Genomic DNA, 24,082 nt, shown 5'->3' with positions numbered 1-24,082 from the left:
CATCCTGCAGAGATGTCAGAATGGCTGATGGGGATAGTGATGAATTATTTGGAGCATGATGGAAAGACACCAAAGAAGACCTACAGAGCACTTTTTTATTTATGTATGAAGGCATATGAGTTCTGGATGTTATACAGAACATTGCACTTTATGTGTATGAGAAAGATTAGCGTCATGGGTCCATTTGTATCCTTTATCCTTGAGAACTGATTACAATGAATAATAATAAAATATACTTTCTACTTCAACATGGTGCTCAATGGGAGACCAGCGCTGAGATGCTGCAGGCCATGGTAGCACATTTAGGCTGCGCAGTCTGCTCACATTATCACAAGCAACGTGCAGCCTGGCTTGTCATGTTGAAATATGGCTCTTGGGCATTTTGGAGAAATGTCCGTACCACGAATTCCACCATGAAATCAATATAATGCTGAGCTGTTAGGGCACCTGGAATAAAGACGAGAGGCCCATGATATCTACATTATGGGACATGGAACACAACACCGTAATCTCATGACTGTGACCAGTGTGACATTCCCACATGAAGGTCACTTCATGGTGGTGGCGATGTGGTTTCCAGACTGGTCTCCAGCTACCATTGCATCCACGACAAACGTGTGAATTATCGCTGAAGAGGACAGACTTCAGACTCCATTACTCTGTTCCACCTCCCATTTACATCTGGAGACCACGTGGGCACTGTCATGAAAAGGGAATATCGTGCCGGTCCTACTTCTAGGTTTACGGTGTGAGGTACCATAATATATGGTAGCTGGACTCCTCTAGTCTTTATTTTAGCTAGACATTATATTGATTTGGGCATTGAATCAGTAGTGTGGCCATTTTTGCATAATGTCCCAGGAAGCATTTTTCAACAAGACGACAACAGGTCGCATATTTCTTGTGTACCGTGAAGCAGTCTGTGTGGCCTAAGCGTGCTACCAGGGCCTGCAGCACCTCAGGGCTTGTCTCCCATTGAGCACACCTAGGACGTTATTGGTTGTCAATTGCAAAAGGAGCTGCCAGCAGCAGATCTTGATCATTTACATTTCCAAGTGCATTCAGTGTGGCAGAACATTTCTCAGACAACCATTAGTAACTGCATTGATAGCAGCCATGGTATGTAAGTGCCTGTTTTGTACATTTTGTTTCCATTTTGTCATATTATTACCATGTTTTTTTAATCCAGTGATTTCCAGAATTCCACAACTTTTTTTTTTCTTGATTTTGCAATTTCAATATTGATAACCAATATGACCCTTTTTAATGTAGCAGGATAGTGCATCTCCACTGTTCAACCCATCTGTACCAATGAGAGTATGACTACAGCCCACTCACAGTGTAGTGACCACTAATTAATTACTGCTCCCCTGCGGCACTCTAGTGGCTGAAAACGAGCGACGGCACAAAGTGTATACGGTAACTTTATTTCCCCCCAGCAGCCAGACTTCCAGTTGGTTTGCTGCACATATTACCTGCAGATTACAACTATGGCTGCTGGTAAATGTTTTTCTATTTACGACAGGTTCCCAGTCTATAGTATTTTGATTATGTTTGCTCCTGGCTGAGTGAGACTTTGTGTCCCTGTGCGAGTCCCACTGAGCCAGCAACTGAGGTGCATGAGCAGTGTGATGAAGCCAGGGAGTGTGTACCCAGCTTCATTGTACATTTCCAGGCTGGCAGGACTAAGATACCTATCACAGTATAGAGGATATCAACCGCCTAAGCATGAGATCCAAGGCTGGACTAGACTGCACTGCTCCACTAGTCTAGGCTCGTTTCTATATAACAAGCTGCACATGCAAATAGTTTTTTTAGAATATACATCAAACACCGTGCAGATAAGCCAATTTAATGTTAATGTGGGGGTTTGGAAGAGTTCGGGGATCGGATAGATATCATTTAACTTTCTCTTTTCTTCTGTTGATGGTTATGAAGCTTCGTATTCCGTAATTAAATTTCATATTGATTCCTGGAGTAACTTGACCGACTTCTAGGATCAATAATTCTAACAGGGTGTAATGGATTAAAGTCCAGATGTGTGTTGAGTTTGTAGTGGAAATGAACGTCGTGTCTCCTTTGCTTCCTGTTGCTTGCGCATCCCCAGGATCTCTGGAATGCTTGTTCCTTTATGTTTCCTGCTGGGAAGACATTGAGAATATTTTCCTGTATAGACTTAAACACGGAAGGTACAGTACATAACTGGGATATAGGTTATGTACACTATTCTGCATGCCATAAAGTACCAGTTTGTTATATATACTGCTACATAGCATTACCGTGACGTCCTGCGGCCGGACTCGGCATCATTTCTGAAGCCTTGGAATTCTCATCTGTCCGGTATAATTGCAATCTGCAGTATTTTACTATTTCAGCAGACTTATGAGAGGAATGTGTGCAAGTGTGTGTGTGTGTGTGTGTGTGTGTGTATGTATATATATATATACATATATATATATATATATATATATATATACACAGTTATATGAAAAAGTTTGGGCCCCCCTATTAATCTTAAGCTTAATGTTTTATAAAAATTGTTTTTTTTTTTTGCAACAGCTATTTCAGTTTCATATATCTAATAACTGTTGGACACAGTAATGTTTCTGCCTTGAAATGAGGTTTATTGTACTAACAGAAAATGTGCAATCTGCATTCAAACAAAATTTGACAGGTGCATAAGTATGGGCACCCTTATCCTTTTCTTGTTTTAAATACTCCTACCTACTTTTTACTGACTTACTAAGGCCATGTTCACACGGTGCGGTTTTTGCTGCGGATCCGCAGCGGAATTGCAGCTGCGGATCCGCAGCGGAATTGCAGCTGCGGATCCGCATCCTTTTTCCATGCAGGTTACAGTACAATGTAACCCAATGGAAAACAAAACCCGCTGTGCCGACGATCCTTTTTTTCGCAGGCAAATCCGCGCGGATTTGCCTGCAGAAAAAAGAAGTACCATGTCAATTCTTTCTGCGGATTCCGCTGCGGGTTTCCAGCAGCCCCAATAGGAAACTGCATTTGGAAACCCGCAGTGGAATCCGCAGTAGAAAAAGGACACAAATCCGCGGTGAAAAGCACCGCGGGTTTTCACTGCGGATTTTCCCAAAAAAGGACCGGAAAAATCCGCAGTGAAAACAGGATCGTGTGAACATAGCCTAAAGCACTTTTTTTGGTTTTGTAACCTCATTGAGCTTTGATCTTCATAGCTAGGTGTATGCAATCATGAGAAAAGCTACTTAAAGTGGCCACTTGCAAGTTGTTCTCCTGTTTGAATCTCCTCTGAAGAGTGGCATCATGGGCTCCTCAAAACAACTGTCAAATGATCTGAAAACAAAGATTATTCAACATAGTTGTTCAGGGGAAGGATACAAAAAGCTGTCTCAGAGATTCAACCTGTCAATTTCCACTGTGAGGAACATAGTAAGGAAATGGAAGAACACAGGTACAGTTCTTGTTAAGGCCAGAAGTGGCAGGCCAAGAAAAACATCAGAACGGCAGAGAAGAAGAATGGTAAGATCAGTCAAGGACAATCCTCAGACCACCTCCAGAGAGCTGCAGCATCAACTTGGTGCAGATGGTGTCACTGTGCATCGGTCAACTATACAACGCACTTTGAACAAGGATAAGCTGTATGGGAGAGTGATGCGAAAGAAGCCGTTTCTGCAAGCACGCCACAGACAGAGTCGGCTGAGGTATGCAAAAGCACATTTGGAGAAGCCAATTTCTTTTTGGAAGAAGGTCCTGTGGACTGATGAAACCAAGATTGAGTTGTTTGGTCATACAAAAAGGCGTTATGCATGGTGGCAAAAAAACACAGTGCGTTGTATAGTTGACCGATGCACAGTGACACCATCTGCAGCAAGTTGATGCTGCAGCTCTCTGGAGGTGGTCTGAGGATTGTCCTTGACTGATCTCACCATTCTTCTTCTCTGCCTTTCTGATGTTTTTCTTGGCCTGCCACTTCTGGCCTTAACAAGAACTGTACCTGTGTTCTTCCATTTCCTTACTATGTTCCTCACAGTGGAAATTGACAGGTTAAATCTCTGAGACAGCTTTTTGTATCCTTCCCCTGAACAGCTATGTTGAATAATCTTTGTTTTCAGATAATTTGACTGTTGTTTTGAGGAGCCCATGATGCCACTCTTCAGAGGAGGTTCAAACAGGAGAACAACTTGCAAGTGGCCACTTTAAGTAGCTTTTCTCATGATTGCATACACCTGGCTATGAAGTTCAAAGCTCAATGAGGTTACAAAACCCAAAAAATTGCTTTAGTAAGTCAGTAAAAAGTAGGTAGGAGTATTTAAAACAAGAAAATGATAAGGGTGCCCATACTTATGCACCTGTCAAATTTTGTTTGAATGCAGATTGCACATTTTCTGTTAGTACAATAAACCTCATTTCAAGGCAGAAACATTACTGTGTCCAACAGTTATTAGATATATGAAACTGAAATAGCTGTTGAAAAAAAAAACAATTTTTATAAAACATTAAGCTTAAGATTAATAGGGGTGCCCAAACTTTTTCATATAACTGTGTGTATATATATATATAGTACAGACCAAAAGTTTGGACACACCTTCTCATTTTAAGCTTTTTCTGTATTTTCATGACTATGAAAATCGTAAATTCACACTGAAGGCATCAAAAGTATGAATTAACACATGTGGAATTATATACTTAACAAAAAAGTGTGAAACAACTGAGAATATGTCTTCTATTCTAGGTTCTTCAAAGTAGCCACCTTTTGCTTTGATGACTGCTTTGCACACTCGTGGCATTCTCTTTAGGTAGTCACCGGAAATGGTCTTCCAACAATCTTGAAGGAGTTCCCAGAGATGCTTAGCACATGTTTGCCCTTTTGCCTTCACTCTGTGGTCCAGCTCACCCCAAACCATCAGGTCATCTGGCGTAGCACCCCATCACTTTCCTTCTTGGTCAAATAGCCCTTACACAGCCTGGAGGTGTGTTTGGGGTCATTGTCCTGTTGAAAAATAAATGATGGTCCAACTAAACGCAATCCAGATGGAATAGCATGTCGCTGCAAGATGCCGTTGAAGCCATGCTGGTTCAGTATGCCTTCAATTTTGAATAAATCCCCAACAGTGGCACCAGCAAAGCACCCCCACACCATTACACCTCCTCCATGCTTCTCGGTGGGAACCAGGCATGTGGAGTCCATCCGTTCACCTTTTCTGCGTCGCACAAAGACACGGTGGTTGGAACCAAAGATCTCAAATTTGGGCTCCTCAGACCAAAGCACAGATTTCCACTGGTCTAATGTCCATTCCTTGTGTTCTTTAGCCCAAACAAGTCTTTTCTGCTTGTTGCCTGTCCTTAGCAGTGGTTTCCTAGCAGCTATTTTACCATGAAGGCCTGCTGCACAAAGTCTCCTCTTAACAGTTGTTGTAGAGATGTGTCTGCTGCTAGAACTCTGTGTGGCATTGACCTGGTCTCTAATCTGAGCTGCTGTTAACCTGCGATTTCTGAGGCTGGTGACTCAGATAAACTTATCCTCAGAAGCAGAGGTGTCTTTTGGTCTTCCTTTCCTGGGGCGCTTCTCATGTGAGCCAGTTTCTTTGCAGCTCTTGATGGTTTTTGCCGCTGCACTTGGGGACACTTTCAAAGTTTTCCCAATTTTTCGGACTGACTGACCTTCATTTCTTAAAGTAATGATGGCCACTCGTTTTTCTTTACTTAGCTGCTTTTTTCTTGCCATAATACAAATTCTAACAGTCTATTCAGAAGGACTATCAGCTGTGTATCCACCAGACTTCTGCTCAAAATAACTGATGGTCCCAACCCCATTTATAAGGCAAGAAATCCCCTTATTAAACCTGACAGGGCACACCTGTGAAGTGAAAACCATTGCCGGTGACTACCTCTTGAAGCTCATCAAGAGAATGCCAAGAGTGTGCAAAGCAGTCATCATAGCAAAAGGTGGCTACTTTGAAGATCCTAGAATATAAGACATATTGTCAGTTGTTTCACACTTTTTTGTTAAGTATACAATTCCTAATGTGTTAATTCATAGTTTTGATGCCTTCAGTGTGAATGTACAATTTTCATAGTAATGAAAATACAGAAAAATCTTTAAATGAGAAGGTATGTCCAAACTTTTGGTCTGTGCTGTGTATATATATATATATATATATATATATATATATATATATATATATATATATATATATATATATATATATATATATAGTACAGACAAGAAGTTTGGACACACCTTCTCATTTAAGGATTTTTCTGTATTTTCATGATTATGAAAGTTGCAAATTCACACATACTTAACAAAAAAGTGTGTAACAACTGAAAATATGTCTTATATTCTAGGTTCTTCAAAGTAGCCACCTTTTGATTTGATGACTGCTTTGCTCACTCTTGGCATTCTCTTGATGAGCTTCAAGAGGTAGTCACCTGGAATGGTTTTCACTTCACAGGTATTATGGCAAGAAAAAAACAGCTAAGTAAAGAAAAAAGAGTGGCCATCATTACTTTAAGAAAAATTGGGAAAACTTTGAAAGTGTCCTCAAGTGCAGTTGCAAAAACCATCAAGCGCTACAACGAAACTGGCTCACATGAGGACCGCCCCAGGAAAGGAAGACCAAGAGTCACCTCTGCTTCTGAGGATAAGTTTATCCGAGTCACCAGCCTCAGAAATCGCAGGTTAACAGCAGCTCAGATTAGAGACCAGGTCAATGCCACACAGAGTTCTAGCAGCAGACACATCTCTACAACAACTGTTAAGAGGAGACTTTGTGCAGCAGGCCTTCATGGTAAAATAGCTGCTAGGAAACCACTTCTGAGGACAGGCAACAAGCAGAAAATACTTTTTTCGGCTAAAGAACACAAAGAATGGACATTAGACCAGTGGAAATCTGTGCTTTGGTCTGATGAGTCCAAATTTGAGATCTTTGGTTCCAACCACTGTGTCTTTGTGCGATGCAGAAAAGGTGAACGGATGGACTCTACATGCCTGGTTCCCACCATGAAGCATGGAGGAGGAGGTGTGATGGTGTGGGGGTGGTTTGCTGGTGGCACTGTTGGGGATTTATTCAAAATTGAAGACATACTGAACCATCATGGCTACCACAGCATCTTGCAGCGGCATGCTATTCCATCCGGTTTGCGTTTAGTTGGACCATCATTTATTTTTCAACAGGACAATGACCCCAAACACACCTCCAGGCTGTGTAAGGGCTATTTGACCTAAAAGGAGAGTGATGGGGTGCTATGCCAGATGACCTGGCCTCCACAGTCACCAGACCTGAACCCAATCGAGATGGTTTGGGGTGAACTGGACCGCAGAGTGAATGCAAAAGGGCCAACAAGTGCTAAACATCTCTGTGAACTCCTTCAAGATTGTTGGAAGACCATTTCCGGTGACTACCTCTTGAAGCTCATCAAGAGAATGCCAAGAGTGTGCAAAGCAGTTATCAAAGCGAAAGGTGGCTACTTTGAAGAACCTAGAATATAAGACATATTTTCAGTTGTTTCACACTTTTTTGTTAAGTATATAATTCCACATGTGTTAATTCATAGTTTTGATGCCTTCAGTGTGAATGTACAATTTTTATAGTCATGAAAATACAGAAAAATCTTTAAATGAGAAGGTGTGTCCAAACTTTTGGTCTGTACTGTATGAATGTATGTATGTAATATATATATATATATATATATATATATATATATATATATATATATATATATATATATATATATATATACATTTTCTGCACAGCTGTTTGTAGCATGTAGTGAGCTGGCATTCCCTAATGTGTGATCTGCTGAGTTGTCGGTAGTAGTCCTGCTTCTCGTTCCCTCTCCATTTTATCGAGTAAGAGTTGTAATTTGGGCTCCTTTCCTCTCGTATCTTCAAGGTTGGCTAAGTTACAAGACAGAAAAGAAGAATCGCATTTTCTTATGAGATTACTTATTTTTTCCCTTCTGAAGCCTTCATACGTTGCTGCTACTGTACACTTTCTGCCAGTCCCATAACTTGCTCCCATCTGTTTTGCATCCATGGAGCTTACCACGTGGGATGTTAATAATTGCTAATTTGATACTTACTGTAATGTCGGTCTCCAGCTGCATTCCTCTTATCGCTCGTTATTCATTTATTTCATTCACTGAATCAGCGTGTGAAAATAATCGCAGCATGCACGTAAATCAGATGAGACTCCTCCATTAAAATCTATGGATGCACAAAAAAAATCGTTTGCCATAAGGATCATCAGTATAGAAGCAGATTTTTACAGATAGATTACAATTCTGCAGCATGTAAATGATTAATAGCTGCTGGAAGAAAACGGATGGCCATGGATAAGTGAGAAATGAACCATCCCACTATTCTGGACGAAACTGAACAATTTTTTTATACGCTGGTGTGAACCTACCATAAGAAATATGAAGACAACAATTTCCAGCACATAACAATATCTGTGAAGAATGCCTGGAGAAAGTACAACTTAGTCACCATATTCAATGGGCTAAAATTGGCTGAACTTGCCGATTCCAGTGGGATTGGCAGACTAAATGTGTACTATGACCTCCCATCTTTCCCCCCCTTAGGCTACTTTCACACTAGCGTCTGGCACTGCACGTCGCAATGCGTCGTTGTGGATAAATAACGCATCCTGCAAAGTTGCCCGCAGGATGCGTTTTTTCTCCATAGACTTTTATTAGCGACGCATTGCGACGCAGTGCCACACGTCGCAACCGTCGTGCGACGGTTGCGTCGTGTTTTGGCGCACCGCCGGCACAAAAAGTTACATGTAACGTGTTACATGCGCGGCCGAAACTCTGCCCCCTCCTCCCCGGACCTCTCAATGGGGCAGCGGAAGCGTCGGTACGTCACTTATTAAAAAGCTCTTTAAAGATTTAGCTCATTTTATTGTTGGTGACTCTAAATTTTGCCCTAATAGGGACATCGGTACTCTGCTTCAGGACTAAGGGAGGGTGGAACCTCTGGTCCAAAATTATCGTACTTCGCTTACTACCCAGTCTGGCAATCCGCACATATTCTTGTACTCTCTGGAGGGGATCCAAAAAAAACATCATCTTTTTCAGAGAATATCTGGCCAATTTTAAGGACTTCAGAAGAAAAGACAAAATTAAAATAAGAGGAATACCTGAATCGATTCAACCTACACAGCTAAAAAAGTATATTTCTAAAATGATCTCCCACCTGTTACCTAAAAGAGAAGGGGAAAATTTAATTGAGAAAGTCTTCAGAATTCAAAGGCCTCCATCTCTCCCTTCACATGTTGCCTGTGACGTCATTGTGTCCTTCTTCCCCACAGGGGTTAAAAATGACCTTCTTAGGTTGACAAGATACTCAAAAGCTCTCCCAGCTCCATACAGTAATTTATCTTTTTTTAAGGACTTGTCAAAAATAACCTTACAAAGACGCAAATCTTTTTTCCAAACCACTCGGGAACTCGCCGACGCCGGAATCCGCTACCAGTGGACAAAGTCTTCCAACTTACGAGTGAATCTCGCCTCAAAGGAATGTGTCCTTTCAAGCCCGGAGGAAGGAATAACCCTCCTAATAAGAATGGGATTATCGTTTAATACAACTCCACCTGACGCCATCCCTCTGATCACACCGAACGCATACCCTACTTGAAAAATTATACTGTCCACTTGCTTGTCTTACTGATTTTGAACCAGGACATTGCCCCACCAATGGTTTATGGGTCACACTGGTGACCCTGGGCCCGGCAGGTTTTCATGTCTAACTGAGCGCTACATAACACCATTTTGTATTTTAAATTGAGCACACTGTCTAAGCTTTTTCAATATTACTCTAATCTACATCATAAGCTAACGTATACATTTAAGAAAGCTATTTCAGGCTTTATCGTAAACATATGGTTCTTATATGTATGTAAACCTGCCTTTTTTCCCCCTATTTCCATAGGGGTCTTTCTTTTCCTGATCTCATATCCCTCCCCTTCCCCTCCTCCCCTTCCCTGTCTATCCTACCCAGTAAAAACCTCAATAAAAATCATTTGAAAAGAAAAAAAAAAAAAAATAGTGTGGGGTCCCCCGAATTTTTAATAGCCAGCCGAGGCAAAGTCATCACCTGGGAACTGATGTTTATTGCCTGGGAAGCTGGTAATAAACCTGGAGCTTCCTAGGCTATCAGCTCACAGATATCTACTTAACATTTACTGTTTATTAAAATCACTTACTCACACAGGGCCCTGTAGGGTAGGATTTATTTTTCCTTTAAAGGCTGTGTGCACACGTTCAGGAATTTTAAAACCACGAAAAAAACGCATACATTAAGCATCCTATTATTAGAATGCATTCCGCAATTTTTGTGCACATTCCGGAAAAAAACGCAGCATGTTCATTCTTTGTGCGGAATCGCTGGGATTCTGCAGACATAGGAATGCATTGATCCGCTTACTTTCTGCATGGGGCTATGCCCACCATGCGGGAAGTAAGCGGATCATGTGCGGTCGGTACCAGGGTGGAGGAGAGGAGACTCTCCTCCAGGCCCTGGGAACCATATAATTGTTAAAAAAAAAAGAAAAAGAATTAAAATAAAAAATCGTGATATTCTCACCTTCCGACGTCCCCGGCAGTCTTCGCGATGCTTCCATTTCCAAGGATGCTTTGCGGCAATGACCTGTGATGACGTGCAGTCTCGTGAGATCGCTACATCATCGGAGGTCATTGCCGCTAGGCATTATTGGGAACGGAAGCGGGAACGAGGAGCGGGAAGACTGCTGGGGACACCGGAAGGTGAGAATATCACGATTTTTAATTTTTTCTATTCTTTTTAACATTATATCTTTTTACTATTGATGCTGCATAGGCAGCATCAATAGTAAAAAGTTGGTCACACTTGTCAAACACTATGTTTGACAAGTGTGACCAACCTGTCAATCAGTTTTCCAAGCGATGCTACAGATCGCTTGGAAATCACTAGCATTCTGCAAGCTAATTACGCTTGTGAAACGCTAGTGTTTAGCGGGAAAATGCATGCCAATTCCGCATGCGGTTTTCCCGCGGCAGGGAGTTCCGGAATTGCTGCGGAAAGTTCCGCGGCAATTCCGGACGTGTGCACATAGCCAAAGGGAATCTGTCACCTCAAAATTCGCCTATAAGCTGCGGCCATCGCCATTAGGGGCTTATCTACAGCATTCTGTAATGCTGTAGATAAGCCCCCGATGTCACCTGAAAAGAAAAACAAGTTAGATTATACTCACCCAGGGGCGGTCCGGTCCGATGGGCGTTGCGGTCCGGATCCGGGGCCTCCAATCTTCATACCATGTCGTCCTCTTCTTGTCTTCCTGTCGCGGCTCCTGCACAGGCATACTTTGTACTGCAGTGTGCAGGCGCTGAGCCTCTCTGACCTTTCCTGGCGCCTGCGCACTGCAGTACTTTGCTCTGCCCTCAACAGGGAAGACAAAGTACGCCTGCGTAGGAGCCGCAGCGTGAAGACAAGAAGAGGACATCATTGTAAGAAGATGGGAGGCGCTGGACCGGACCGCGACACCCATCGGACCGGACCGCAGCGGGACCACCCCTGGGTGAGTATAATCTAACCTCTTTTTCTCATCTTTCAGGATACATCGGGGGCTTATCTACAGCATTCCAGAATGCTGTAGATAAGCCCCTGATGCCGGTGGCCACAGCTTATAGGTGTATTTTGGGGGTGACCGAGTCCCTTTAATAATAATAATAATAATAATGACCTTCATTTATAAACTGCATTTTGTGTTACTTGTGTTATCTTTTTCTAATATCTAAATTTGTTTTGTGATCTGAAACATTTAAGTGTGACAAACATGCAAAAGAATAGGAAACCTGTAAGGGGGCCAACGCTTTTTTCACAGCACTGTGTATTACGACAATCATAATGTACCGTTAGATTTGCCGTACTTCTATCCTCTTGCACAGCAAACATAGGTCGGGGCTGCACGGTGCCGGCTGTGGTCACCATAACCTTCATGCCTGGTGTCCCACAGTTCGGACCCCTGATGCACCAGAACCAGCATCAGTTCCACATTGATGATGTGAGCCATATTGATGGTTTCCGTAGAATCGTGTTATGGTTTTTTTTGTTTTCCTTTTAAAACATCCCTTGTGTCAAAGGGTTAGGATTGTCCTAATGTACAGTATTTTCCTGGATTTTGGATACATAGTTGTATTTTATATAGACACAATACGGGTCACATACGCATAGTCTGTGTACTGTCCGTTTTTTTTTTTTAACACCCATGGACTTGCATTGGCGAGTCTTGTCTGATATACGCGACCACTCGCAGCATGCTGTGATTTTTTTTTTTTCTATCCGATCTGAGCTGAGAAAAAAAATTGCAGATGAGTACAGAATCATTAACGAACATTGGTCAGAGTGCAATCTGATTTTTTTTTTTATTTTTTTTTTATCGGATTGCACTTGTCCGTTTTTAACACAGATGAGTGTGATCCCTTAGGGTACCGTCACACAGTGCCATTTTGATCGCTACGACGGCACGATCCGTGACGTCGCAGCGATCGTATGATTATCGCTCCAGCGTCGTAGACTGCGGTCACACGTTGCAATCACGGCGCTGGAGCGATGCCGAAGTCCCCGGGTAACCAGGGTAAACATCGGGTTACTAAGCGCAGGGTCGCGCTTAGTAACCCGATGTTTACCCTGGTTACCAGCGTAAACGTAAAAAAACCAAACAGCACATACTTACATTCCGGTGTCTGTCCTCCGGCGTTCTGCTTCTCTCCACTGTGTAAGCGCCATAGCCGGAAAGCACAGCGGTGACGTCAGACGCTTTCCGGCCGGCCGGCGCTCACAATGCAGAGAAGCTGAGACGCCGGAGGACAGACACCGGAATGTAAGTATGTACTGTTTGTTTTTTTAACGTTTACGCTGGTAACCACGGTAAACATCGGGTTACTAAGCGCGGCCCTGCACTTAGTAACCCGATGTTTACCCTGGTTACAAGCGAACACATCGCTGGATCGCTGTCACACACAACGATCCAGCGATGTCAGCGGGTGATCAAGCGACGAAAGAAAGTTCCATACGATCTGCTACGACGTACGATTCTCAGCAGGATCCCTGATCGCAGTAGCGTGTCAGACACTGCGATATTGTAACGATATCGCTAGAACGTCACGAATCGTACCGTCGTAGCGATCAAAATGGCACTGTGTGACGGTACCCTTAGGGTGCAGCAGATGTAGGTACACTTGTTAGTATGGGCCTCTGGGTATTGTCCTTGTGTCACGCTCGCCATGATATGTCAATAATCTGAAGTACAGCTCGGTCACATGCACCTCAAAGCTTCACCTGCTTGTAGTCATCAAAACAGGCTTTAAGCTCTGGTAGAAACATCCTACATATGCATTCCCATAAGGCTATGTTCACACATTGCTTTTTTCCTGCAGGCAAAACCTGTTCTCTTGGCATGAAAGAAGCTGCATATATAAAGCAGGTTTTGCTGCGTATTTGATGTTTGGTGTTTTTGTTGTTGCTTTTTTATTGTCTTTTATGCATGCTGATAAAGTTTATTGCCCACAAAAAAATACGGTGCAACTTTTAGTTTTGCACCAAAATGCCGCAAAACCCGATACCTGCGATTTTTGCAGCGTTTTTGCACTTACGTATTGCTTTCTATGAGTGAAAAAAAACGGTAAAAGAAGTGACATGCAGCAGTTTTCCAATTCAATAACACTAATGCTAGTACTGTAAAACACACCTTAGAATTTGCATAAAAAAAACGCAACGTGTGAACACAGCGGATAGATTTTATAAACTGACTTGTCAACAAAAATATACAAAACCATCTTAGAAAGAATCTACTTTCGTCACCTGGTTGTAAAGTATTTTTTCATGAAATATAAAAGAAACCTTGGAGTATCTAGTGACCTTGTCCGTTATCCTTCCCATTGGAGGAGGCCGGTTGGTAGCAGTAGAATCATATGGACAATTTTTTGTCCATCAAGCTAAATGTTTTTTTCCTTTCTCAAAGTATCTAAAGCTAGCGAATATTTCTGGTTCACTAACCAAATAATTCTCCATTTAGAATGGACAAACAATGCGCTGAAATGTATTGTTCATGCCTTACACTTTTTTTGGCCATTGGTGGTAAACCTCACAATCAGTTTGTAGTTTTCAGTTATATACATTTGCATTACATATGACATAGTGATAATTTTTTTTTATTGCATTCTTGGGTAGAACTGAAATTTTTTTTTTTTTTGTGTGTGTGTGTGTTTGGCGTTCATTGTATACATGTGTTTAAATAATTTTAGATTTTGAAAGGCCAGACTTTTATAAACGTGGTCATGTCAATAATCAATATTTTAATTTATATTTATTATAGTTTATTTTATTTCTAAAATTTCAAACTGGAAAAAGGGGAGTGGAATAAACTTTTATACTTTTTTTTTTTTTTTTTTAATTTTGTGATGTTCTTAAAAGCGGTTTTTATTTTTTTGCCTTCTTTTTTTTAATCTCCCTAGGTGACGTTAACCTGTGCTTGTTTGATCGCTTATACTATACTAGATGGTGGCCCGATTCTAACGCATCGGGTATTCTAGCATATGTATGTAGTTTATTTATGAAGTTTTCAGAATAATGCAATTTTATACACATGATTCGGCCGGCCGCGACCATTTAGCGAAGCGTGGTTCAAATTCAGCGCCAATTCGCGGGCGGACTGCGACTGTCGCTGATTGTTCGCGGCCGGGCATGACCAATCAGTGAAGCCAGGGCCGGCTCCAGGTTTTTGAGGGCCCCGGGCGAAAGAGTCTCAATGGGCCCCCCCTCTTTAACACATACCACGATTCATGATGCCCAGATACAGCAGAGAAATATACAGCCAAGTAGCATATAACACAGCCCATGTAGTATATTGCCCAGCCACGTAGTATATTGCCCGGCCACGTAGTATATTGCCCGGCCACGTAGTATATTGCCCGGCCACGTAGTATATTGCCCGGCCACGTAGTATATTGCCCGGCCACGTAGTATATTGCCCGGCCACGTAGTATATAGCCCGGCCACGTAGTATATAGCCCAGACGCGTAGTATATAGCCCAGACGCGTAGTATATAGCCCAGACGCGTAGTATATAGCCCAGACGCGTAGTATATAGCCCAGACGCGTAGTATATAGCCCAGACGCGTAGTATATAGCCCAGACGCGTAGTATATAGCCCAGACGCGTAGTATATAGCCCAGACGCGTAGTATATAGCCCAGACGCGTAGTATATAGCCCAGACGCGTAGTATATAGCCCAGACGCGTAGTATATAGCCCAGACGCGTAGTATATAGCCCAGACGCGTAGTATATAGCCCAGACGCGTAGTATATAGCCCAGACGCGTAGTATATAGCCCAGACGCGTAGTATATAGCCCAGACGCGTAGTATATAGCCCAGACGCGTAGTATATAGCCCAGACGCGTAGTATATAGCCCAGACGCGTAGTATATAGCCCAGACGCGTAGTATATAGCCCAGACGCGTAGTATATAGCCCAGACGCGTAGTATATAGCCCAGACGCGTAGTATATAGCCCAGACGCGTAGTATATAGCCCAGACGCGTAGTATATAGCCCAGACGCGTAGTATATAGCAGAGACTTAGTATATAGCAGAGAGACGTAGTGTATAGCAGAGAGACGTAGTGTATAGCACAGCCACGTAGTGTATAGCACAGCCACGTAGTGTATAGCACAGAGACGTAGTGTATAACACAGCCCACATAGTATATAGCAATGTGGGCACCATATCTCTGTTAAAAAAAAAAGAATTAAAATAAAAAATAGTTATATACTCACCTTCCGTCGGCCCCCGGATCCAGGCAAGGCTTTTAGCGATGCTCCTCGCGACGCTCCGCTCCCAAGAGTGCGTTGCGGTCTCGCGAGATGATGACGACGTAGCGGTCTCGCGAGACCGCAATGCATGGACCGGACCGTCGCAAGGAGTGGAAAAGGCGCCGGAAGGTGAGTATATAATGATTTTTTTTTATTATTATTTTTAACATTAGATCTTTTTACTTTTGATGCTGCAGTAAAAAGTTGGTCACACAGGGTTAATACCAGCGTTAACGGACTGCGTTACACCGCGGCATAACGCTGCCATTAACTCTGTGTGAGTGCTGACTGACCCATGCTTGAGAAAAGCTCACTGGAGTTGAAACGTCACATGGGTGAATGAACGGTTCAGTTCATTGGATATGCTGTTCACTCTCCATATTTTTGTTAGACTGCGGTGGTGGTCAGTAACCAAGGCAACGAGCAGTACACAATAGAATTAAAAAATCCCTTTTTCTTGAGAACACCCTTTTCAGGGCAACTAGCCATGTAGAATAATTTGTAAAGTTATGCGATTATGCTTGTAACTGCTAAATTACAAGAAATGTGTATAATTTTCTGGCAGGAGCTGGCATTCACTACAAAGCTTACTTCTTGCACATACCAGAGTGTCCAGCGCCGATGGCACTACAGACCCAGCATTGTGCTTTGGGGGTGATTGCCGTCGGCCCTGCAGGCACATAACATCTCTGTCTGATCTTTATAATAATAATAATTTTAGAAATAGAAATTTGTTATGTAAACTGACGGAAGGCCAGACATAGGACAAACATGGGGCAGAAGTGAGAGAGGCCAAACTCGCTTATCTGACATAATGGTGGGATTAAGCATGATTGTTTGGGTACAGTATTATTCACATTTGACTTCCTGCCCTCCACCGCTGACTTCTATGTAATTATCATAGGCTTCCATACAAAAGCCACATTTATACTGCTGCCAAAGGGGTGGGTATTTCTTCAAATTCAGCCACTTATAAAAATGCGCATTATAGAAAATCTTTATGGCTAATTATACGGCCATATTATTATAGAAGAGCCTAATGGAGTTATGATCTAGACATTCACAGGGGTTGTCTGGTCTTAAACTACAAGGCTTAACTCACTTTATGTAACTGCAGACTTGTGAATATGAATCCTCGCATCGATTCTCCTGTGCCAGGAGCGGGCAGCCACGTGACCGCAAGTGTGTGATATGCATACTCCCTGCCACATTCCGACTAGATGAGCGCAAGCTCACTCCATGCAAGTGTATTGATCAGGGCTGGAAACAGTCTAGTTGGAATGTGGCAGGGAGTATGCGTATCACATACTTGCGGTCAAGTGACTGTTCCTAGCGTTTTTTTTTATTGCACCGCCGGAGTGGTACTTTAAATGTGTTGGCTAACGTACATATTGTAAAGCAGTGGCTGTCATGACAGTGCGTTAATGAGGCAGTGACCCAAGATAGTTTAATTGAAATGTCTTTATTTTGGCAGCGTATGAAAATAATCTCAACCGTTATCCTCCGGTTCGCAGCCAGATTGTCTGTAAGGGCTCTTTACCACTTACGATGTAATCAGACTATTGCAATCTGATATAAAATCTGATTGCACTCAGCTTAATGTTTACCTATGGGCAGCTCACATCTGAGATTGTTTTCGCATGCTGGATCGGCATGATAAAATATTCTTAACATGCTGCGATTGCACCCGAGAATTGGATCGCACGCAACCATACCAGTCTGTGGGTGCATGTGAAACATTGTACTGCACTCGGATGTCACCCGAGTGCAGTGCGATTCCTGTGGATGCCGGCATTGGAGGAGATGGAGAAATTAATTTCTCCGTCTCCTCTGCAGCTGTGCTCCATTTTTCTGATGCGAAAGGATTGGAGCACAGAGCACTGACACTCAGCTCCTTCTCCCAGCAGAGCTGGAGTAGAGTGTTGTTAGCATATCACATCCAATGCAATGTGGGGACATGTGACAGCTGTCACTACTGTGGATGTGATGTGGGGGACATGTGACAGCTGTCACTACTGAGGATGTGATGTGGGGGGCATGTGACAGCCGTCACTACTGTGGATGTGATGTGGGGGACATGTGACAGCTCTGTAACTACCGTGGATGGGATTTGGGGACATGTGACAGCTGTCACTACTGTGGATGTGATGTTAGGGGCATGTGATGGCTCTGTCACCACTGTGGATGGGATGTGGGGACATGTGACAGCTGTCACTACTGTGGATGTGATGTTAGGGGCATGTGATGGCTCTGTCACCACTGTGGATGGGATGTGGGGACATGTGACAGCTGTCACTACTGTGGATGTGATGTTAGGGGCATGTGATGGCTCTGTCACCACTGTGGATGGGATGTGGGGACATGTGACAGCTGTCACTACTGTGGATGTGATGTTAGGGGCATGTGATGGCTCTGTCACCACTGTGGATGTGATATGGGGGACATGTGACAGCTCTGTCACCACTGTGGATGTGATATGAGGGGCATGTGATGGCTCTGTCACCACTGTGGATGTGATATGGGGGACATGTGACAGCTCTGTCACCACTGTGGATGTGATATGAGGGGCATGTGATGGCTCTGTCACCACTGTGGATGTGATATGGGGGACATGTAATTAACAGAAAAACGGCTCGCACATCCTAACCAGTGTGAATAGGTGCATACCAGGAGCAGCTACCTCCATACATAAATATACAAAAAAGGTTGCACTCTATCGTGCCAAAGCATGTCTAATATGGAATACATGAAATTTGAATAGCAAAATGGCTTTTGAACATTAGAAAAATATTTAAGAGACGCTTTGCACAGAATTTGATATAATCAAATAGTGTGAGCCCATCAACCATCGTCAAGGTGGTCTCATAAAACTGATTGGTCCCTGACCTCCCTGTCCAAATGTGAACACTTACCGAAGGCCAATGTCTGTATGCCTGGGTGAATGTGGACACCTCTGTTCAGCAAAGCCTACATATGAGTTGGCCGGGACCAAGTGTGATGAGATGCAATTAAAAACCACATGGTGATGGGGGACATGTGACAGCTGTCACTACTGTGGATGTGATGTGCGGGACATGTGATGGCTGTCACTACTGTGGATGTGATGTGCGGGACATGTGATAGCTGTCACCACTGTGGATGTGATGTGGGGGACATGTGACGGCTCTGTCACCACTGTGGATGTGATGTGGGGGACATGTGACGGCTCTGTCACCACTGTGGATGTGATGTGGGGGACATGTGATGGCTGTCACCACTGTGGATGTGATGTGGGGGACATGTGACGGCTCTGTCACCACTGTGGATGTGATGTGGGGGACATGTGATGGCTCTGTCACCACTGTGGATGTGATGTGGGGGACATGTGACAGCTGTCACTACTGTGGATGTGATGTGGGGGACGTGATGTCTCTGTCACCACTGCGGGTGTGATTTGGGGACGTGATGGCTCTGTCACCGCTGTGGATGTGATGTGGGGGACATGTGATGGCTCTGTCACGACTATGGATGTGATGTGGGGGACATGTGACGGCTCTGTCACGACTATGGATGTGATGTGGGGGACACGTGACGGCTCTATCACCACTATGGATGTGATATGAGGTAGACTATTGCACTACAGATGAGGACACAGGATGTTGCCCTGTCACTTCCAATGCTAGGATGAATGACTGAGGTCAGTGCTGGGGCAGATACCAACAGCCAGTGAGTGTGTAGTGGGTGGGCACTGGGCAGTGGCGGACACTGAGGCAGCGGGCAGGGACAGCTCTGGCTGTGAGCTTACAAAAAAAGCCCAGAAAGCTGCTGGATCTGGTAGTCAGATGTAAACAAACTGGGTGCAGGGAATGAAGTGAAATTCAGGAGGAATGAAAGGTAGAAAGGAAAAAACAAAATGTATAGGGGTGTTGTATATCACAATACAGCACAGATTAGCGAAAAAAATGCAATTGGGTTTTGGGGTTGGACAACCTGTTTAAAACTTCCATTAATGTCACAAGCCTAGCAAAGATTTCTTTAAGCACCACTCTAGCTTTTTTTTTTAAATTACACCGATGGAGTGATGATTCAAATGTAGGTCCCCTACCCCCTAATACTCACCTTCCGGCGTTTGCATCTGTCGGTCTTTGGCGAAAAGTGACCTTCTCTTGTGTTTCGTGGAGTTGTGCGGAGGTCACTTTACTCTACAAGTCTATGAGCTCCTCGTTCTGGCTCTCATAGACTTGCATTGTGCTCTTGAGATGTAGCTTCTGACTTCCAGCCAGCCAGAAGCTGCGCTCACAAGATGTGAAGACGCCGGAGGGTGAGTATGTGACCGGGGGCAAGGGACTTAGATTTAAAGCACCACTCCAGTGCTGAAAAGCAAACAAACTGCTGGAGTGGTGCTTTAAGGTACAAGTAGACAAGCGGACAATCTGCCTGTGTAAACATATCTGCTATCGTCCTGACCACAAAAGTGCCAAATGCCTGTTTATCAGGTGATTGACTTATATTTGGTCTAGGGGTGCCCAGTAACGAGCTACAATCTAAATGGACTATTGTGAATGGCACAAGTCCACCACTCCTTGATACTTCGGTCACACCCTTAAAATATCAGAATGAAGCCATTTTCTGTTTTTGGTACTATGTTATTTTTTTCTCTTCAGCTTTGAAATGACAGAATTTGTAAACCACAGGATTCGCTATGAAGAGCTTTACTGTTGCTTTTCCAAGTGTATTTCTCATCTCGACTCCGCTTTCTTCATTTCTAGTAATTACAGTGTAAGTGTAAAATGCCGTAATACACTGCCGTGCTGGCCCAAGCCGTGTAGTTATGACCATAATTATGTGGCTTCGAGAGGAGGCTTATTATGTGGGATATGTATGGGTTGTTAACGAAAGTAGTTCTGTTTTCACTGTAATTGTTCCCAATTTCACCGCGGGTAATCTTGTCTATTCACTACCTCAACTATCAACATATAGGAAATGCTCGGAGTGAACAGTACTTCATGTGGCCAACAGCTATAATATTTCCTGCCTGTCATTTTATGTACTTAAAGGGGTTGTCCACTACTTTCAATTAACCCCCCAATGTATCCCCCCGGGGCCCCTGATGAATTGTGCAAATACCTTTTGTTGCCGTTTTTGCCTGTGAGCGGCGCTGTAGCGGCGGCTGAGTCCGGGTCACGTGACCCCCAGGCTGCAGCCGCCGCTTATTTCCGCCGACGTCACGTCAATTTCCAGGCTCTGGAAATTGACGTGACGTCAGCAGCAGGTGTGTCCCAGCCGCACAGTCAGAGCAGTCACTCATCAAGAGTGACTGGGCTGTGGGCGGGGCTGGTGGCTGCCTGCGGGGCTGTGCTGGGGGCGAGCGGGGCTAGGCAGTGATGATGAAGGTGCGGGCGCTGAGGTCTGTATGTACGTGCCGGCACCGGTATGTAGGTACGGCGCCGGGGCTCTGCGCCGGCATGTGGGGGTGGGGGCCGGCGCCGGGGATCTGCTGCCGGTATGTGCTGGGTCTGCTGCGGGGGGTGGGGTGGTCTTTGGTGTGTGTGTGTCTCTGTGTGCAGGCATTGTCCGATGGGACTACAAGTCCCATCGTGCTCTGCCTGCTACAGTGACAGTCAGTGACACATTAGCCAATGATGGGACAGTAGCAGTCCCATCATCCGGCTAATGTGTTGAATGTAAAAAAACAAACAAAAAAACCCACACATATACAGTACATACACACATACAGAACATGCGCCATGTGACGACATGCGCCATGCGACTGCATGCGCCATGCGACTGCATGCGCCATGCGACGACATGCGCCATGCGACGACATGCGCCATGCGACGACATGCGCCATGCGACGACATGCACATACATACATACAGACATACAGTACATACATACAGACATACAGTACATATAACACAGATTACATACTCACCATCACTTGTCACTTTGATCCCCGAAGCCAGTGTCATAAAAAATATTAAAATAATAAACAACCAATATACTCCCTGATCCGCAGAAATCCAATTAAAACGAGTGTCCCACGACGATCTCCCGTGGAGAACAGGAGCATCTGCTGATGCAACCACTCTCCAGGGGCTCCAGGAAGACAATGAGGGGAGGAAGGTATCCTTCCACAATGTATTCCCCACAATGTATTCCTACGCCCCGTGAGAAAATAGTCCCTAGTCTCACTTTATGGTATGCTGTATGAGAAAGTTCCCACGCAGCTTTTTGCCATAAAGTGAGACCAGTGAACTATAGTAACCTCAGTGATGCACTGCAGGAGCCATTGTCTCCTGTCAGTGTGTCACTGAGGGTCCTATAGAGCAGTGACATCACCCGATGTCTCTGTTCTATAGGGGAGGTCGTCGTGGGACACTCGTTATTAATTGGACTACGGCGGACAGGTAGTATGCGGTTTATTATTTTACGTTTTTTGCAGGCGCTGAAGTATGGTAAGTATGGTGAAATGAAGAATATTAAAATGCTTTTTTCCTAATGTGTGTGTTTTATTAACCCTTTATTAATATTGGATTAATAATGGATAGGCGTCTTATTGACGCCTCTCCGTTATTAACCCGGCTTAATGTCACCTTACAATAGCAAGGTGACATTAACCCCTTATTACCCCATATCCCACCGCTACACGGGAGTAGGAAGAGAGGGGCTTAGGCTGGTTTCACACTTGCGTTTTTATCTGCATGCGTTTTTTAAAAAACCGCATGTGTGAAAAAACGCATGTAAACGTGGTAAAACGCTGCGTTTTTTAGACGCATGCGTTTTTGCATGTAGAAAAAAATGCGGCGTTTTGCCGCGTTTTTTCATGCGTTTGCGTTTTTAAAACGCATGCTGAGAAGTGTGTGACAGCTGCCAATCATCAAAATCCACAAGAAAACCCACTATAAATAGAAATAGCTAGGGGTAGGGTTAGGGCCTAACCCTAACCCTAAACGTGACAGAAATACGTGGCACTGAAATACGTGGCACTGAAATACGTGGCACGTGGCACTTACATACGTGGCACTTAAATCCGTGGCACTGAAATACATGGCACGTGGCACTGAAATACGTGGCACTTAAATCCGTGGCACTGAAATACGTGTCACGTGGCACTTAAATACGTGGCACTTACATATGTGGCACTTACATACGTGGCACCTAAATACGTGGCACTTACATACGTGGCACTTATATACGTGGCACGTGGCACTTACATACGTGGCACTTACATACGTGGCACTTACATACGTGGCACTTACATATGTGGCACTTACATACGTGGCACTTAAATACGTGGCACGTGGCACTTATATACGTGGCACTTATATACGTGGCACTTACATACGTGACACTTACATACGTGGCACTTACATACGTGGCACGTGGCACTTACATACGTGGCACTTATATACGTGGCACTGAAATATCGTGGCACTATGTCATAAAATGTTCATTAAACGGTTAGGGGTAGGGTTAGGGTTTGGATCCCTTTATCACCCTGATGGTGGTGGGTGGTTTTTCAGTGTTTTTTCAGTTTTTTTTCTATAAAAACGCATGCGTTTTTAACGCAAACAAACGTGCGCGTTCAAAAACGCATGCGTTGCCGAAAACGTGTCAAAACGCATGCGAAAAAACGCATGCGTTTTTAATGTTAAGTATAGGAAAAAAACGCATGCATTTTTTAGCGCTAAAACGCAGCGTCCAAAAACGCAAGTGTGAAACCAGCCTCAGTGCCGGAATTGGCGCATTTAAGGCTACGTTCACATTTGCGTTGTGCGCCGCAGCGTCGGAGACGCAACGCACAACGCAAACAAAAACGCAACAAAACGCACGCTAAAACGCTGCGTTTTGCGACGCATGCGTCCTTTTTGGCCGAAAGTTGGACGCAAAAAAAATGCAACTTGCTGCGTCCTCTGCGCCCAATGCTTGCGGCCAAAAAAACCCATGCGTCGCAAAACGCAGCACAATGCATGTCCATGTGCCCCCATGTTAAATATAGGGGCACATGACGCATGCGGCGACGCTGCGGCGCCGAACGCTAATGTGAACGTAGACTTACAGATGCGCCATTTCTGGGGTGGCTGCGGACTGGTATTTGTAGCCGGGGGGACCAATATCCATGGCCCCTCTCTAGGCTATTAATATCAGCCCGCAGCTGTCTGCGTAGCCTTTCTGGCTATAAAATATAGGGGGACCCCACGTCATTTTTTTGGGGGGGTCCCTCTATTTTAATAGCCAGTAAAGGCTACGCAGAC

At 44.1% G+C, this 24,082-nt stretch overlaps 1 protein-coding gene and 1 long non-coding RNA gene across 9 annotated transcripts in view; one reads left to right on the top strand and one right to left on the bottom strand.

The window, feature by feature from the left end:
* MYO6 (myosin VI) overlaps nt 1-24,082 on the top strand; it is a 278,543-nt gene that overhangs the window by 7,981 nt on the left and 246,480 nt on the right. The gene's annotated exons all lie outside the window — the stretch shown is intronic.
* Nucleotides 1,846-22,196, bottom strand: LOC143809929 (uncharacterized). Its single transcript, XR_013222540.1, has 3 exons — nt 21,760-22,196; nt 8,077-8,200; nt 1,846-2,141 (listed from the first exon to the last, which is right to left on the bottom strand). It is a non-coding gene; the product is annotated as an uncharacterized LOC143809929 (long non-coding RNA).

Source organism: Ranitomeya variabilis, chromosome 2 (genome assembly GCF_051348905.1).
Source record: "Ranitomeya variabilis isolate aRanVar5 chromosome 2, aRanVar5.hap1, whole genome shotgun sequence".
Taxonomy (NCBI): domain Eukaryota; kingdom Metazoa; phylum Chordata; class Amphibia; order Anura; family Dendrobatidae; genus Ranitomeya; species Ranitomeya variabilis.
Note: the sequence above shows the minus strand (reverse complement) of the source record. Positions and strands in the feature narration are given on the sequence as shown.